Raw genomic sequence first — 20388 nt, 5'->3', positions numbered from 1 at the left:
GAAGTAGGGGAGGTCCTTGATGAATATTTTGCTTCAGTATTCACTATTGAGAGGGACCTTGACGTTTCTGAGGGCAGCGTGAAACAGACTGGTTTTCTAGAACAGGTTGAAAAGGAGGATGTGCTGGAAATTTTGAAAACTGTAAAGATAGATAAATCCCCTGGGTCAGACGGGCTGTACCCTAGGTTACTACAGGAAGTGAGGGAAGAGATTGCTGCATCTTTAGCGATGATCTTTGCGTCCTCACTGTCCACTGGATTAGGGCCAAGTGATTAGACGGTGTCAATTGTTATTTTCCTTTGTTCAAGAAAGGGAACAGAGATAATCCTGGTAATTACAGACCAGTCAGTCTTACGTCAGTGGTATTGGACAGGATTTTGAGAGATAGAATTTATGATTACTTGGAAAGTCATAGTTTGGTTAGAAATAATCAGCATGGTTTTGTGAGGGGGGGAGCAGGTTGTTTCAAAACATGTTGATGAAGGTAGAGCAGTGGAATATGGTACATGAATTTTAACAAGACATTTGATAAGGTTCCCCATGATAGACTAATTCAGAATGTAATGAGGCATGGGATACAGGGAAACCTGGTTATCTGCATACAGAATTGGCTGGCCAAGAGAAGACAGACAGTGGTGGCAGATGGAAAGTATTCAGTCTAGAGCTCGATGACCAGTGGTGTTCCGTAGGGATCGGTTCTGGGACCTGTGCTGTTCGTGATTTTTATAAAAGACTCGGATGAGGAAGTGGAAGGGTGGATTAGTAAGTTTGCCAGTGACATGAAGGTTGGTGGAGTTGTGGATAGTGTGGAGAGTGTTGTTGCAACAAGACATTGACAGGAAGCAGAACTGGGCTGTTAAGTGGCAGACGAAGTTCAACCTGGAAAAGTGTGAAGTCATTCACTTTGGAAGGTTGAATTTGAATGCAGAATACAGGGTTATAGGCAGGATTCTTGGCAGTGTAGAGGAACAGAGCGATCTTGGGGTCCATGTCCATTGAGCTTTCAAAGTTGCCACCCAAGTTGATAGGGTTGTTCAGAAGGCATATGGTGTGTTGACTTTCATTAGCAGGGGGATTGAGTTTAAGAGCCACGAGATTATGTTTCAGCTCCATAGAATCCTGGTTAGACCACACTTGGAATATTGTGTTCAGCTCTGGTTGTCTCATTATAGGAAAGATGTGGAAGCTTCAGAGAGGATGCAGAGGAGATTTAACAGGATGCTGCCTGGACTGGAGGGAATGTCTTATGAAGATGGGTTGAGGGAATTCAGGCTTTTCTCATTGGAGAGAAGAAGGATGAGAAGTGACTTGATAGAGGTGTACAAGATGGTGAGATGCATGAATAGAGTAGATATCCAGAGACTTTTTTCCAGGGAAGAAATATCTATCAGGAGGGAGCATAATTTTAAGGTAACTGAAGGAAGGTTTAGGGGAAATGTTAGAAGTAGGTTCTTTAGTGATGGGTACGTGGAATGCACTGCCAGCAGTGGTAGTAGAGTCAGATGCATCAGCAACTGTTGGATAGTCATATGGAAGTTAGTATGATGAAGGATATGTAGGTTAGTCTGATCTAAGAATAGGATAAAAGGCTGGCACAACATAGAGGGCCGAAGGGCCTGAACTGTGTTGTACTGTTCTATGTCCTATACTTTTGATGGTGCAGTCTGACTGTAGGTGGCGAAAATGGCAGAGGATGATACGCTGGATTTGGGAATTAGTGGGGTGGAATGTGAGGACTGGGGGGGCGATTCTATCCTTGTTGCAGTTAGCGGGGTAGGGTTCGAGCGCAGAGGTGCCTTGTAGAAATTTGTCTCCTGGCAAAACCAGCAAATATTGTTCATTCTTAATTTTTAAGATGATGTTAAGCTGAGTCCTTGACGCTATCCATTTGATGTAGGTGTATCCATACTAGTATTAGGAAGGGGCTCCCAGGATTTTGGCTATTCTTCAAAAAAGAATGGTGATATATTTCTTAGTCAGGATGGTATGTAATTTAGAGGGAAACCTGCAGGATATGGGGTTTTTTATGTTTCGCATTTAGCTGAAGCTTAATGCAAAGCTTTCAGCTGCCTCATTCACATTCATATGCTGGGCTCCATTATCATTGATAGTGGGAATTTTTATGTAAGCTCCTCTTATTTAATTATGCAGTATGATTTGCGACTAGATATAGCAGGAGTGCTCAGTATTGATCTGAAACATTGATTGTGGGGTCATTTGACTCTGAGTATAACAAAAACTGCTTTTATTATTCGGTATGCATATAGATGGCACCAATTTTGTTGCCTTCATAAGGTTGGCACCTCATTTTTAGCTACCTCTGATGCTCCCCCTGTCATGCTGTCCTAACATGGTTCATTGAACCAAGGTTGGTTCCTAGCTTCATGGTAATTGTAGACTGCAGGATATGCCAGATAATTAAGTTTCAGATTATGATAGAATACAATTCTGCTGTTGCTAACATCCACAAAGACTGATCGGTGCCCAGTTTTGAGTTGATAGATTTGTTCTGGATTTATCCTATTTAGCACGGTTACTGTGCCACAACACAATAATGGTTGTCCTCAGTATAGACGAAAGGTAGGATCTTGTATCTGCAAGGATTGCACAGTGATCATTCTTCCCAGTACTGTCATGGATAGATACATCTGTGGCAAGAAGATTGACCCAACAAGCTTGATCAGTAGTGGTGCTACTGTGGCACCTTTGGTGAGGACATCCACCCATTGCACCATCAGAGTCTATTTTGTAACCATTCTACCCTCAAGTGTTTCATCCAAGTGATTCATAAATAACAGACAGTGTTAGGTGATAGTATAGAAGAGGTTTCCTTACCCTTTCCCAATCTGGAAGTAAAATGCTAATAAAATGAATGAACTTCAAAAAAAAGACATCACAGTATGTTTCCTGGTTTCCTGGGTATTTTGTTTTCTCCTGCTCCCTTATGTTTACAAGTTAACATTAAGGTATTTTCCAATCTGAATCATAAGCTAGCCATCAGAAGTGCAAACTAGGCTTATCTTTAGCCTACAAATGCAGAATCTAATTTTGATATCTTAATAATCTCTTAGCGGTGGTCACCTGAGTCCACATAAATCAGTCGCTAAGCCTGGAGGTTTTCTGGTCTATCAGATTAAGTGATATATTTGGCGATGCATTCATCTGTTGAGTCACTAGAGCTATTCCAAAAGCTCAATTCTTAATGGATGTTTAATACTGTAATTTACATTTGATGTGGGTAATTCAAAATTATCAGCATTTCTATGCTGTAGGATTGGTATTGTTAAAGCTCGTATTTTAAAAGTAAAATTACAGATTAGAATGCAGTTAAACATCTGTACACTATTGTTCCTGAATGGTAAAAAGAAACACAGAGGTCTACAATACTGTCAACTGAGTAAGCTGCAATGCAAATTAAGAGGTTTGGAAGAAAATGGATTGGTTTTCATGCACACTGCCTGGGTGGCATTTCCAGCAGAATGCAGAGCACACTCTTCAGTTTTATTTTCATAGAATCATTGAACCCCTACAATGAAGGCAGAGGCCATTTGGCCCACTAGGTCTGCACCGGCCTTCCAAAGAGCAACCCACCAGACCAACCCTTCCACCCTATCCGTGTAACCCCATACTTGCCATGTTAACCTACCTAGCCTGCAGAACGCTAGACACTACAGTGTAATTTAGCATGGCCAGTCCACCTCACCTGCATATCTTTGGACAGGAGGAGGAAATCTGAGCACCCGAGCTGACAGAGGGAGAACGTGCAAACTCCACACAGAGAGTTTCCCAAGGCTTGAATCAAACCAGCGTCCCTGGTATTGTGATGCTAAATCACCATGCTGCTATGGCAACATATCACATTTATATGCCAGCATTAGCCTAAGTTCTGCAATTCATTTATCTCCCATTCTGTTAATGTTCTACATTCCATTTCAAGCAAACACATTCTACCATTGTGAATTCATGCCTTGTCCTCTTGAGTGGACCAACCTTCAGTTATTCGACATGCCAATCCTGTAATATTTCCTGCAATATGTAATTAAAATGTATGCAAATTAAGAGCAACAATTATTTTGTGTCACACGGAACTGTTGAGTATTTAATGATCAAGATCTTAAAGACTAGTGAGAGAAATCAAGATTTGGAGATGCCAGTGTTGGACTGTGGTGTACAAAGTTAAAAATCACATAGCACCAGGTTATAGTCCCAACAGGTTTATTTGGAAGCATCTCCTAGACCTCCACAATTTTAAGTGTCTAAAACATTCATGGTGATACTGACTGAATGGATAGAAGAACCTTTTCTGTACTGTATGATAATGTAGTTCACAACCTCTGTAGAGATGCTGTTAACCATATTCTGAGTGAGCAAATGTTTTGAAAAGTAACTTCAAAAGGTCTTAGCCATGCTGTTCACACCAAGCTAGTCCTTGCACCTAACCTTGTGGCCTCTCATACCCTGTATGCCTAACTGCCCATCCTGCATAGCACTTGCAATCCATATCAAAGTATGGTTCTTCCAAACTCCTTCACTCACTACGCATGCTGCACAGAACCAATAAACCCGATTGTGACAACAATCGAGTATTTTTTTTAAAAAAAAATAGCAGTGCATTCATACGTTTTTAAGTTAATAAAAAATGCTACTTTGCTATAACCCTATAAAAGTGGATATCATCCAGAATATTTAAAGTATCACTAGTTGAAACTGCAAGCACTTGTCATATCTGTAAAATTGTCAGAGTAGATTATGGAACAAGTGCACTCAATCAAGCAATTTTTTTCTAGACCATATCCATTTCAACATACTAATAGATCTCTGGGCTCGCAGAAGCCTCGGTGTGTTTTCTTATGCTGATGGAAGATCAGAAAGTAAATGGTATAACGAATACACTATTTGCAGCTAGTAAGACAAGAGAACCATGATGGAGAATGGGATTTAGATACGAGGATACCATCATCTTTGATAGTCTCAGTGTTTTCAACAATGATCTTTCTTAAAATATGTAGCTCCCCTGTTTATCCTTAGGATTTGGAATATATAGGCATATCTTTCCCACTGTAATTAGTTTCTATTGCCAATTGTTCTACATCTTCTGCAAAAAAATATCTGAGTGACATGCAAAAATTTGGGTAATGTAGCTCTTGGGTTGAATAGCTGTCAGAAATGTTTATCCTATGATTAGATTACTTACAGCGTGGAAACAGGCCCTTTGGCCCAACAAGTCCACACCGACCCGCCGAAATGCAACCCACCCAGACCCATTCCCCTATATTTACCCCTTCACCTAACACTACGGGCAATTTAGCATGGCCAATTCACCTTACCTGCACATTTTTGGACTGTGGGAGGAAACCAGAGCACCCGAAGGAAACCCACGCAGACACTGGGAGAATGTGTAAACTCCACACAGAGAGTCGCCTGAGGCGGGAATTGAACCCGGGTCTCTGGTGAGGCAACAGTGCTAACCACTGTGCCACCGTGCTGCCCGATATTGTTGGCATGATGTTTTGAAGCAGTGCTGAACTCATGAGAGTGCAATCAAATTTAGATATGTGTCCTGACTTATTAGGATTTTTGGGGAATGTGGTGATGGAGTTTGGTGAAAGCAGTGGTGAAAACTGAAAATGTATTGGTATGATTTGTTGTTTAGAAATGCATTTCTTAACCTTAACCACTCACATGATGTCATTGAACCTCTGGTTGCACTACATGATGCACTGAATAGCCTCTTCCTGTGCTGCAAATATTCTATCATCCAGGCACTCAGGATTTGACTTCCACTACTAGTCTCTGTGACACTTTTTTCCTTTTGTCTTCTTATTTTGTGTCTGGAGGGTTTCCAACAACACCCCTCATCACACAACCAGCTCTCTCTGTCTCGCTCTCTTTCTCTTCAACTTTTTTCACCACAACTTTCCATACAAAATCCCAAACCCTTGTTTCCAACTTTATTCCAGGGTTATCCATTCATCACTCATGGCTAGAGACGCATACGACTCTAATCGCTTGCTGCAGTCACAATGTACCATCTCTTTAAGGGGTACCAGCTCGTTTAAAGAAGTAACTACTAATATTGCACCCCTCCCCACCCCACACCGACAATACATATAGGCAAAGAGTATAGAATTCTGGACTGCACACATAGATATCATTAAAATTAGCATGGAGCACAAAGTTGGTTAGACATTCGGGACAAAGCTATTTATAGTGCATTACATATTCTGTGGAGAAGGGAGGTATAGGAAAATTGGAAGTCACTACTTTGTTGGCTACATAGAACAGTCCATCTTCTGTAGTTACACTGGCACCACTCACCACCTCTTCCTCCGCTACATTGATGACTGCATTGGCGCCACCTCGTTGTCCCGCGAGAAGGTTGAGCAATTCATCAACTTCACCAACACATTCCACCCCAACCGTAAATTTACCTGGACCATCTCTGACACCTCCCTCCCCTTCCTGGACCTATCCATTTCCATTAATGACGACCGACTTAACACTGACATTTTTTACAAACCCACCGACTCCCACAGCTACCTGGATTACCCACCCTACCTCCTGCAAAAATGCCATCCCGTATTCCCAATTCCTCCGCCTCCACCGTATCTGTTCCCAGGAGGACCAGTTCCACCACAGAACACACCAGATGGCCTCCTTCTTTAGAGACCACAATTTCCCTTCCCACTTGGTTAAAGATGTCCTCCAACGCATCTCGTCCACATGAGGTCTCCTCTACACTGGAGAGACTGGACGCCTCCTAGCAGAGCACTTTAGGGAACATCTCCAGGACACCCGCACCAATCAACAACACCGCCCTGTGTCCCAACATTTCAACTTCCCCTCCCACTCTGCCGAGGACATGCAGGACCTGTGCCTCCTCCACCGCCGCTCCCTCACTACCCAACACCTGGAGGAAGTACGCCTCATCTTCCGCCTCGGAACAACTTCAACCCCCTGGCATCAATGTGGATTTCACCAGTTTCCTCATTTCCCCTTCCCCCACCTCACCCCAGCTCCAACCTTCCAGCTCAGCACCGCCCTCATGACCTGTCCTACCTTCCTTTCCACCTATCCACTCCAACCTCCTCTCTGACCTATCACCTCCATCCCCACCCCATTCACCTATTGTACTCTATGCTACTTTCTTCCCACCCCCACCCCCCTCTCATTTATCTCGCCACTCTGCAGGCACCCTGCCTCTATTCCTGAGGAAGGGCTTTTGCCCGAAACGTCGATTTTCCTGCTCCTCGGATGCTGTCTGACCTGCTGTGCTTTTCCAGCACCACTCTAATCCAGTCACTACTTACAGTCAGACTTGCTATGAGGAAGGACAAGAGGAGTGATTTTCTGAGTAAACCTCAGTCACAAGATCCCTCACCATCTCCAGCATAACCTAAAGGCAGGCATTATTGGATTGCGTTGTTAACCACATGTAGTAGCATTTTAACATTTCAACAGAACATTAAAAGAAACAGGGCACCCAATTTTAAATGTCTCTGTCCAGCAGGAAAACAGCAGCAGAAACCTGAAAATGCCATTGTAATGCTTACCATATAGATAAAGCTAATGCTTGCCATTTTGAAAAGACGTATGTTTCATGCAGCTGGACTCTTTAAATGGTGACATGAAGCTGAATCGTATGTCTTTATGGCAAAGTCTGTGTCGCACATGATTTATTAGAAGGATTTCCAAACAAAGCGTAGAGAGATTTCCCACAGCATTTGGCCATAAACTGCCTGATTAACTGCATAACCCCCCTTAATAAGTCTGTCATGTCCAATTATAACATGCACAGCTCCCTGAACAACTTAACATGCAGAGGATATTCCTGGAATTGACCGGCATCCTATGGAGCACATTTCATCTTTAAAAGCCCACGATACACACTGACAAGTACTGTCAGTCCAGAACTGCCCTGCATTGTTCCTGACATTTTACCTGGACTTGGCAGACAGGGGAAATCAGCAAACAGGAATGTGTAGGTTCTGCTGAATGGGATGATACAGAGGAGGGACTTCATCCAGACTACATGACCATGCAACCTGGTTGGAGGTTGCCATGTAGGTTAATGTTGTTGCAGCCATCTGGAGGAATGCACAACATTGTAGGAAGAAGGACAATGACCTTCTCCACTCTGCCAGCATAAGGGTCACCATCTTCTCTCCAATACCTCACATACACTCTATCTCCCACCAAGGCTCATTCTCTACCACTCTCACTATTGCCTACAGCATTTTCCCTCAGTTAGAGTCACCCAATCCAACTTCCAAAAGCATGCCTTAATCCCCACATGATTACTTGCTCAGGACACCTCCCCATTAAATCAAAATTAAAAACAGTACCACCCACTTTCATCTCACTTAATATATGCCTGTCACTTATTCCAACAAGAAAACAATAGGCCAGAAAGGCTCAATATTTTGATCCTCACACATTATGTGGAATGTATCCTCACTCTGACTGCCCCAAGTGGTTGAATGACTGTTTCCAAGCCCTTGCACTGGTATCAGAATCTGCCCTTGACTTACTGTGTCAGGACCGCCTGGTTGACTGTACCCTCTTGACTGTGGCCTGCTGACAAACATGACAAGGGCAGCACAGTTGCTCAGTGGTTAGCACTGCTGCTTCACAGCGCCAGGGATCTGGGTTCAATTCCAGCCTCAAGCGACTATCTGTGTGGAGTTTGCACATTCTCCCCATGCACTGAAATGTTAGCGTCTTGGTTTTCAACATGGAAGTTGTTCAGAACTAAAGGTAATCTGAACCCACCCAGTATCTGTTCTGATTTTCATGTGAAGTTTTATGAACACCTAGCTTAGCTTGTTTGTCACTTTTGGTAGGATAGGAAGTTTGATATTAGTGAGTCAGATTGGGCTGATAACAAGACTTTTAAAGAGCAATAAATCTTCTTAAGTGGCAACTCATCGGGTTTAGTGGGAAACCCACTGTGCTGCTTGTCAAAAACATAAAAGATGGAGCAAGATGCTCCCAATATTGAAATCATCCTGCTGGACTTCTCAAGCAATTTTGCCACAAATCTCACCATAGCCCACATGGCTCAGACATCAATAAGATTTTACCTAGGGTGTATACTCAACTATTGATATTATTTTTGAAGTGAAAATTTGCAGAATAACCAAGATTTTTAAAAAGACAAATGGATGTTGTTCTCAAAATTGATTAATTTTCAATTTTGGGGGGGTCACAAGGAGAATTCCAATTCCTTGTCAATCAAAAATCCTCCAGTCCAAAGTTGGAACACATTTACTGATGACCCACATCAAGGATCATCTCCTGTCTCCAGGCTCCAAATGTCAGTCACCTTCTGTTCAAATCTGGCAGACTCACACAAATTACCAACCTGCAATGGAGCACAATATGGCTGTCTCATCTTACTGAGAACCAAGTCTGCAAGTGATTCAAGCCTCACATTAGTTACTGGAGGTATACAATGATGCACTCTGTCCATTGACTCTCCATTTAGATCAGCTGACATAGGGACCAACAATCGAAGTTGAATGGTCAGTAGTTTTGTTGGAATGAGAAAATGGGCCTTACAGTCAAGAGGAGCATTGAGAGAGTATTGGTAGAGATAGAAGAGACACTAGAGTAATAGTTAATTCAGGACTAGGGCCAGGGACATCCTTAAGGAAAATTGTGTCAGTGTTCTAGAGGAAGGAAGAGAAGCAACAGATGCAGCTGAATGGATGATTTCAGCCTTTAGGACAAAGAAGTCCATGAGGTCATTTCACTTGTTGATAGTAAGGGCAGATGAGGCAGGGAAGAAGGGTCTACATGTTTTGTGGTGAAGAAGATAAGCCATGAGCTCCCATTCCAGTCTAGGGTGAACCTGAAATAGTGAGCCGTTTTGTGGAGAACAGTGGCGAACGTGGCCCAGAGAATTCAGGAAAAGCATGTTTAAAACTGTTGTGCACTGTAGAACATCATATCAGTCGAGCTTAGATGTAAGTGAGAAGGGGTGAGAACCATGCCAAGAGAAATTAAGAGTGAAGCAAACTGGAACATCAAAACCAGAGGTATGACTTAGCAAATTTGTTTAGCTTTAATGACTGGAGACCCAAAGGTTAACAAATGTTTTGAAAGTTTAAATGACTTCAAATAAGCCAAAGAAGTAAGATTTTTTAAAAAGTAATGTGGATTAGAATAGTATGCAGATGAGAAAGACATCATATAAATGCTAGTTTTTTTAAATTTGAAATGAGCATGTCATACCTGCTACTTCAGTAGTGCCCTTTTAGTGCATAATTTGGTATCACTGATCATTAAGCACTTGCTCGATGTAGATTCTATTACTTGCAAATCATAAATTGTATTCAGAGACCTGGAAGACTTAATGGTTCATCACTGACTAGGGAATTTCAGGACCCATGCATCCTAATTCTGGTTTACCAGAGAAGACAAACAGGAGGCTGGAAGAACAGAGCAAGCCAGGTAGCATCAGGCAGTGGAGAAGTCGACGTTTCGGGTATAGCCCTTCTTCAGGAATGGGGATGTGGATAGGGGGAGCTGCAGATAAAGGGGGGTTATTGGTGGAGAGAGGGTCAAAATGATGAGATAGTGATAGGTCAACACAGGTGATGGGTGTGAAGGGAGGAATAAATCCAGTTGGTGGCTGGAAGGAAAGGTCGGTAGGAGGTATGAAAGGGAGGAGGTGGGGCTGGAGAGGAAGTCGGGGGATGGGTGGGAAGATTATTTGAAATTACAGAACTCAATGTTGACTTCATCGGGCTGTAGGTTGTCCAAGCGGAAGATAAGATGTTGTTCCTCCAATTTGCAATCTGATTTACTGTGGCAATGGAGGAGGCTGAGGATAGATAGGTCAGACAGGGAATGGGAAGGGGAATTGAAATGGACAGTGACGGGAGGACAGGCTGGCCCTTACAGGCCTGGCTGAGAAGCTCGGCAAAACATTCCCTTAGTTTACACTTGGTCTCACCGATATAGAGAAGACCACATTGGGAGTACCGGATGCAGTAAACTAGATTGGAAGAGAGGTAGGTGAAACTCTGACTTACCTGGAAGGACTGTTTGGGGCCCTGGATGGAAGTGAGGGGGGTTGTATACTGACAGGTTTTGCATCTTTTACTGTTGCAGAGTGGGGTGGATGGTGGGGAAAGTGGCATGGACCAAGGAGTGAGGAAGGGAAAGGTCCTTGTGGAAGGCAGAGAGGGGTGGGGAGGGGAAGATGTTCTAGGTGGTGGGGTCCAGTTGGAGTTGGCGGACGTGTTTGAGGATGTAACATTGGATGCAGAGTCTAATGGGGTGGGAAGTGAGGAGAAGGGGGACCATGTCTTTATTATGTTTGTTGGGGAGGGGGTAGCGTTGCTGGTGTGGAGCAGTGCAGCGGGGAATGGAGAGAGTGCGGTGAAGGGCTGACTGAATGACAGAGGGAAGAAAAACAAGGTATTTAAAATAGGTTGATATCTGGGATGCTTAGGAGTGAAACATCTTGTCAGAGCAGATGTGGCGGAAACAGAGGAATTGAGAAAACCGGATGGAGTTTTGCAGGATATGGGGTGGGAGGAGATGTCATCCAGATAGTTATGGGAGTCTGTGGGTTTCTAGTAAATATCTGTCCGTAAACTGTCACCAGAGATGGAAATGGAGAAATCAAGAAAGGGGAGGGGTGTCTGTGATAGACCAAGTGAATCTGAGGGCAGGGTGGAACTTATGGGCGAAGTCAATGAATTGCTCCAGTTCAGCCAGGGTGCAGGATGCAGCAGCAGTGCAGTCACTGATGTAACGTAAGAAGAGTTGGGGAATAGTACATGTGTATGTGTTGAAAAGGCACTGTTTGACATAGCCGACAAAGAGGCAGGCATACTTAGGGCCCATGCGAGTGTCTATGGCACCCCCTGGATTTGGAGAAAATGGGAAGAGTTGAAGGAAAATCTATTGAGGGTGAGGACTAATTTGGTGAAGTGTCAGAGGGTATTGGTGGAGGGGGACTGGATGGGTCTGTTGGAGAGGAAGAAACTCAGGGCCTGCAGGCCATCATTGTGGGAAATGGACATGTATAAAGACTGCACGTCCATAGTGAAGATAAAGCGCTGGGGGCCGGGGAACTGGAAGTTTCCGAAGAGGTGGAAGAAGTGGGGGTTGGTATTCCGGATCTCTGTTGGAAGTGCCTGGATCAAGGGGGCGAGAATGGTGTTGGAGTGGGAAGAAATAAATTTGGTGGGGCAGGAGCATGCGGAGACGATGGTTTGGCCAGGGTAGGTGGGCTTTTGGATCTTGGAGAGCAGTTAGAACCAGGCAGTGCGGGGCTGGGGGACTCAGATTGGAGGCAACGAGGTTACAGACAATGTGGGTGTTAGTGGCCTGATGGGCCGTGGTGGGGTCATTACCTCGGCCGACCCATCGTCTCAGCATGCTCCTACCCCACTGAACTCTTTTCTGCCCACCTCGACTCTATTTTCTCTCCCATGGCCCAGGAACTTCCCACCTACATCCGAGACACCAACCACACCCTCCACCTCTTTGGAAACATCCAATTCCCCGACCCTAGTGTTTCATCTTCACACATCCATTCCCTACCATGACAGCTTGCAAGCCCTCATTGTCCTCCTCTCCAAGAGACCCATTCAGTTCCTCTCCACCAATACCCTCCTGCACCTCCTCCTTAGTCCTCACCCTCAATAACTTTTCCTTCCACTCTTCCCAGTTCCATGAAATCCAGGGGGTGACCATTTGCACTGGCATTGGCCTGAGCTACACCTGCCTCTTTATCGATTACGTCAAACTGGACTCTTCAAAATATGCACAAGTACTATTCCTCAGCTCTTCTGCTGTTACATCGATGACTGCATCAGTGCCGCATCCTACACCATGGCTGAACTAGAGCAATTCAATAACTTGGTCAGTAACTTCCACCCTGCCCTTAAATTCACTTGGCCATTACTGACACCTCCCTCCCCTTTCTTGATGTCTCCGGCAACAGTTTACGAACTGACATTTACTAAAAATCCACAGACTCCCATAACTACCTGGACTACACTTCCTCCCACTTTGTATCCTGCAAAAACTCCATTCCATTTTCCCATTCCTCTGTCTCTGTCACATTTGCTCTGACAAGGAGACGTTGCATTCCCAAGCATCCCAAATTTCCATCTATATTAAACAATTTACTTATCCCCTGTTACGACATGGAAGCGGATTTGTTAATTAAACCAAACACCCAGAAAAGCTCGTAATCTGTTAAAATATAAGTGATGGAGAACTTTCAAATTCCACTATTTAAAGAAAATAACATCAATTTATTTTCTAACTCTAAAAGTGAGCATTAAAACAAAAACTATTCAGAAATCTAAGCCCCCCCCCCCCCCCACTTTCTCTTAACTGCTTACTATCTACCTCCAACTCCATAACAATACGCTGTTGCAATAACACATGTATTAAAATTACATCAACTTAATTTCAAAACCACACAGTCTCTGTCTTCTTCTGTGTCTTCATTCTTCTGGAATTGATCTCCCTGAGTCGTCTTCTTTCTTTTCACTGCGAGTATGATTCACATGAAAAGGTACCTTTGATAGAGAATGTTTTCTAATTTATTGGAGAACAAGATGTTACATTGGCAGTTCGCTCTCTCTCTCTACAGCAGTTGTTTCCTGACGAAGTTTCAAAATGTCCACATTCTTATACCACCCAACATCGGATTGTCTCATTGTTTCAATGTTAGCAAAACAATAAATTCAAACTCAATTGGATTTTAGTATTCTGGGACATGATTTAAACTGATGGGTTAAATTTGAATTGTTATCAAAACAGTAACCAAAACTCAGGTATTAATTTCACTGCCAAATGTTACATATTTTCAATATTACAGTACACTGTGGGGCTGCCATTTAGTCATACACACAGGTGCTTGTAAGCTCTCAGTTCGGAACAGAATTCTCTCTCACTTAAAGGTACAATACATACCTTCATGTCCATAACACCTCCCACCTTAAGGAAAAATGAGCCATCATAATGAGAAGATGGCTTTGTTTTTTTTCTCTAATTCTCAATTGCATTATTATGAAATATACATGTCATTCACCTAATTTATGCTTTTCATATTGATTTCTGCACACACATATATATATATATATATACATATATATAAAACATTCAAATCTTACCTCCAATTTTTCCTTTAAATCTGCGATAACGCAGCTGCTATCACATTTTTATGACCCGCAACATGTACAATTTGTAAATTAAAAGTCTATAACATAAGACTCCAACAAAATGGTCTCATATTTTTGTCTTACATTCTTGGAAAGATTTAAAGAGGATTGTAGTCCATGTCACATAAATATTAAAATGTTGTAAGTATAGTAACAAACTCTAATTTTTTTTCAATGGCGCAGTATTTTCTCTGGTGGGTGTTGAGTTTCTTTGAAAAATAGCCAATTGGCTGTTCAGTTCCATCATCATCTTCCTGTAGCAGTACAGCTCCAACTCCTATATTGCTATCATTGATTGCAACTTTGAAGGGTTTCAAATATTTGGTGTAGCTAAATCTGGTGCTGTGATTAGTACAGCTTTTGAATTCTCAAATGCCTCTTGGCATTGTTCTGACCACTGAAATTGTGTGTTCTTCTTTAATAAGTCTGTCAGCAATGCCACCACACTGCTGAAGTTTGGAACAAACTTCCAGTGAATCCGCTTAGTCATAAAACTTGAAGCACCTCTTTCTTCAAGGGTGGTCGTGGAAATTCCTCGATGGCTTTCATCTTCGCATTCCTTGTCCAATATTATGTCCCAAGAACATCACCTCAGCCTTCACAAATTTTGTTTTCTTTAAGTTTATCATCAGTTTTGCTTCTCATAATCGTTCAAAGAGCTCTGTCAACTGTACCATGTGATCTTTCCATAATTTGCTAAAGATCACTACATCATCCAGATAAACTGCACAATTTGTTAATCTGGCCGCAACTCTGTTCATTAGTCTTTGGAATGTGACTGGTGCATTCTTCATTCCAAAGGGTATCACTTTGAATTGATATAGCTCATTTGGGGTTACAAATGCAGGAATTTCTTTCGCTTTCTTTGATAACGGTACCTGCCAATAACCAAGCAATAAGTCCAACTTTGTGATGTAAGTGACCTCCAATCTTGGTATTGGACAGGAGTCCAGTTTTATTATGATGTTGACCTACCGATAGTTCACACAAAATCGTTGAACCCGTCAGGTTTGGGAACTAACAGGATCGGCAAACTCCATCCACTCTGACTCTGTTAGATGATATCTTCATTGAGCATTGCATCCACATCCCTCTGGACCTGTGTGAACTTGAGAGGATTAAGTGTGTTTTATCGGAACAGCATTCCCTACTTCCACGTCATGCGTAACAGTATTAGTCCTCCCCATCTTATTCCTGCATATGTCCTTATACTGCTGTAACAAACCTTCCAACTCGGTTCTTTACTCCTGAGACAGATAGCTCACTAACCTATCCCACACCTCAAGAATTTCCTCATTATTTAATGTATTTTGACTTCAACAGCTTCCTCATTTCCCCTTCCCCCACCTCATCCTAGTTTCAAACTTCCAGCCCTGCACTTCCCCTTGACTTGTCCAGACTTGTCCGACCTGCCTAGCTCCTTTTCCACCTATCCACTCCACCCTCTCCTCCCTGACCTATCACCTTCATCTCCTTCCCCACTCACCTATTGTACTCTATGCTACTTTCTCCCCACCCCCCCACCTCTAGCTTATCTCTCCACACTTCAGGCTCTCTGCCTTTATTCCTGATGAAGGGTTGAAACTTTATTGCTGGAACAGCACAGCAGGTCAGGCAGCATCCAGGGAACAGGAGATTCGACGTTTCAGGCACAGGCCCTTCTTCAGGAATGTGTCCTTATAAAAGATTCCTGAAGAAGGGCCTGTGCCCGAAACGTCGAATCTCCTGTTCCCTGGATGCTGCCTGACCTGCTGTGCTGTTCCAGCAATAAAGTTTCAACTTTGATCTCCAGCATCTGCAGACCTCACTTTCTCCTCCTGATGAAGGGCTTTTGCCCGAAAAATCGATTTTGCTGCTCGTCGGATGCTGCCTGAATTGCTGTGCTCTTCCAGCACCACTGATCCAGAATCTGGTTTCCAGCACCTGCAGTCATTGTTTTTCCTCGTTGATTATTACTCATAAGTTCTCTGGCCACTCCATCTGCCGAGCCAATTTTTCAAATGAAATAAAGAAGGCTTTGACATCTTTCTCATCAAAATATGGCAATGTTTTAACATATGTGTATACATCACTACCTTCTCCCTTCATCTCCATTCTGTTAACTTGACTTTCTTGACTAATTCACAACTTCTGAAGTTAAAATTCTCTCCCTTTCTCTATTATTTGGAGATGCCGGTGTTGGACTGGGGTGCACAAAGTTAAAAGTCACACAACACCAGGTTATAGTCCAACAGGTTTAGTTGGAAGTTAGTGCTCCGAAAGTTAGTATTTCCAATTAAACCTGTTGGACTATAACCTGGTGTTGTAAGAATTTTTAACTTTCTCTTTATTGTTTCTCTTTCTCCTCTCTTTCTTTTTGCTCAACTAAGAACCTTTTCTCCCTTTCTTTTTCCTCTTTCTCTTTTCTTTATCTTCTAACTCCATTTGCCTCAACTGCAATTTAAGTTTTTCTAACTCTGCTGCACTTGTCTGTTTCTCTGATACACCTGAGTGCTTCACCAACTCCACTGCAATTTCAGCTTTCATTGAAGGTGGTGCTGAGTTCGAGGATTGGGACTGAGACAAGGTGGGGGGAGGGGAAATAAGGAAACTGGAGAAAGACAGCTGGAGGAAGACCCCCTCACCTTCCGCCTAGGAACCCTCCAACCACAAGGGATCATCACGAAGGACTCAAAGCCCTCCACTTCTTCCTTTCCCGCCGTACCAACCAGTACCCTTTCACTGACACCCTCCTTCGACTGACTGAACTGGTCCTCACTCTGAACAACTTTTCTTTCCAATCCTCCCACTTCCTCCAAACCAAAGGAGTAGCCATGGGCACCCGCATGGGCCCCAGCTATGCCTGCCTCTTCGTAGGATATGTGGAACAGTCCGTCTTCCGCACCTACACTGGAACCACCCCCCCCACCATTTCCTCCGCTACATCGATGACTGTATCGGCGCTGCCTTGTGCTCCCACGAGGAGGTTGAACAGTTCATCCACTTTACCAACACCTTCCACCCCGACCTCAAATTCATCTGGACCGTCTCAGACTCCTCCCTCCCCTTCCTAGACCTTTCCATTTCTATCTCGGGCGACCGAATCAACACGAACATTTACTATAAACCGACCAACTCCCACAGCTACCTAGACTACACCTCCTCCCACCCTGCCCCCTGTAAAAACGCCATTCCATATTCCCAATTCCTTCGTCTCCGCCGCATCTGCTTCCAGGAGGACCAGTTCCAATACCGAACAACCCAGATGGCCTCCTTCTTCAAGGACTGCAATTTCCTCCCAGACATGGTTGACGATGCTCTCCACACCATCTCCTCCACTTCCCGCTCCTCTGCCCTTGAGCCCCGCCCCTCCAATCGCCACCAGGACAGAACCCCACTGGTCCTCACCTACCACCAACCAACCTCCATATACATCGTATCATCTGTCGTCATTTCCGCCACCTCCAAACGGGCCCCACCACCAGGGATATATTTCCCTCCCCTCCTCTATTAGCGTTCCGAAAAGACCACTCCCTCCGTGACTCCCTCATCAGGTCCACACTCCCCACCAACCCAACCTCCACTTCCGGCACCTTCCCCTGCAACCGCAAGAAATGCAAAACTTGCACTCACACCTCCCCCCTTACTTCCCTCCAAGGTCCCAAGGGATCCTTCCATATCCGCCACAAATTCACCTGCAGCTCCACACACATCATTTACTGCATCCTCTGCACTCGATGTGGCCTCCTCTATATTGGGGAGACAGGCCGCCTACTTGCAGAACGTTTCAGAGAACACCTGGACCAACCAACTCAACCACCCCGTGGCTCAGCACTTCAACTCCCCCTCCCACTCCACCAAGGACATGCAGGTCCTTGGATTCCTCCATCGCCAGACCATAGCAACACGACGGCTGGAGGAAGAGTGCCTCATCTTCTGCCTAGGAACCCTCCAACCGCAAGGGATGAACTCAGATTCTCCAGTTTCCTCATTTCCCCTCCCCCCACCTTGTCTCAGTCCCAACCCTCGAACTCAGCACCACCTTCTTAACCTGCAATCTTCTTCCTGACCTCTCTGCCCCACCCCCACTCCGGCCTATCACCCTCACCTTAACCTCCTTCCACCTATTGCATTTCCAACGCCCCTCCCCCAAGTCCCTCCTCCCTACCTTTTATCTTAGCCTGCTTGGCACACTTACCTCATTCCTGAAGAAGGGCTCATGCCCGAAACGTTGATTCTCCTGCTCCTTGGATGCTGCCTGACCTGCTGCGCTTTTCCAGCAACACATTTCCAGCTCTGATCTCCAGCATCTGCAGTCCTCACTTTCTCCTAAACCCAATTCTGACCTATTTGTTACTTCTTAAAGTATGTCCTTCCTCCGTCTTTCTTTTGGCAAATTTAGGAAGCATCTTCAAACCCCAGAACTTCTTCAGCAATCTTAGTAGCCATTTCCTTCACTTTTAATGTAACCAACCACAAGTAACGGAAATTAAATTTTCTCACCTAAGTTTTATTTAAAGTTTTAGATACTAATCACCAAGTGTTTAAATCTGCTGGGATCTCTCGTACCCTAAATCAGTTCAAATCTGTCCAAATCTCAACTGGATCTGTCTAAACCTGTCCAAATCTATCCAGTTCCCGGACCTGAGCCCCCAAATCTGTTAGAACATGGAGGCGAACCCCTCTGTTAATTAAACTAAACACCCAGAAATACTCACCTTGCATCGTAATCAGTTAAAATATGTGTGACAGAGACCTCCCAAATTCCACTATTTAAAGAAAATAACACCATTTTACTTTCTAACTCTATAAGTGAACATTAAACTAAAGCTATTCATAAATCTAAGCCTCCCCCTTCTCTTAACTGCTTACTATCTGCCTCCAACTCTATAACAATAAACTGTTCCAATAAGACACTTATTAAAATTACGTCAACTTAATTTAAAACCACATAGTCTCTGTATTCTTCTGCATCTTCATTCTTCTGACTATTGATCTCCATGGGTCATCTTTCTTTTTACTGCGAGTATGATTCACATGAAAAAGTACCTTTGATAGAGAGTGTTTTCTTATTTCTTGGAGAGCAAGATGTTATATTGGCAGTTATCTCTCTCTCTCGCTCAATGGCAGTTGCTCTCTGATGAATTTTCAAAATGTCTGCATTCTTATACCACCCAACATTGGATCATCTCATTGTTTCGATGTTGGGAAAATAATAAATTCAAACTCAATTAGATTTTGGTATCCTGGGCATAACTTAAACTGATTGGTTAAATTTGAATTGTGTCAAAACAGCAACCACACCTCAGGTATCCATTTCACAGCCAAATGTGACATATTTTCAATTTTCCAGTACACTCTGGGACTGCCATCTAGTTATATACACAGGTGCTTGTAAGCTCTCAGTTCAGAACAGCATTCTCTCTCTCTTAAAGGTACAGTGCACACCTTCAACCTCATAACACCCATCTCCGTCATCCAGACAGACCTCCGCTACACCTTTTCCATTTCCCGCTCCACCCCCACCCCCCAGCATAATACAGACAAGGTCCGCTTTGTCCTACTTCCCACTTCACTAGTCTCCGCATCCTCATACACTTCCGGCAACTCCAACTGGACCCCACCACCAAAAACATCTTCCCCTTCACAACCCTCTCTGCCTTCCATAAGGATTATATTCCTTGTCACTCCTTAGTTCATGCCATTTCCCCCCCCCCCCCCCCCATACCTTGTCTAGCACCCATAAAAGATGTAGAACTTGCCAGCACACCACCTCCCTCACCTCCATCCAGGACCCCAAACAGTCCTTCCAGGTGAGATAGAGGTTCATCTGCATCTCTTCCAACCTAGTTTACTGCATCCAATACTCCCGATGTTGTCTTCTCTACATCGGTGAGACCAAATGTAAACTAAGGAACGTTTCACCACACATATCAGCTGGGCCCATAAGGGCCAGTCTGACCTCCCGGTCATTGCCCGTTTCAATTCCCCTTCCCACTCCCTCTCTGACATGTCCATGTTCGGCCTCCTCCATTGCCTCAGCGAATCAGACCATAAATTGAGGAACAACACCTTATCTTCCGCCAGAGCAGTCTACAGCCTGGAGGACTCAATATTGAGTTCTCCAATTTCAAATTACCATCCCATCCATCCCCCGACTCCCTCTCCAGCCCCCGACTCTCTCTCCAGGAGCCCTGAAAGCCTCCTCACTGCC

This window comes from Chiloscyllium plagiosum, unplaced genomic scaffold (genome assembly GCF_037043375.1).
Source record: "Chiloscyllium plagiosum isolate Xiang-an unplaced genomic scaffold, Cpla_swu_hap1 HiC_scaffold_10, whole genome shotgun sequence".
Lineage (NCBI taxonomy): Eukaryota > Metazoa > Chordata > Chondrichthyes > Orectolobiformes > Hemiscylliidae > Chiloscyllium > Chiloscyllium plagiosum.
Note: the sequence above shows the minus strand (reverse complement) of the source record.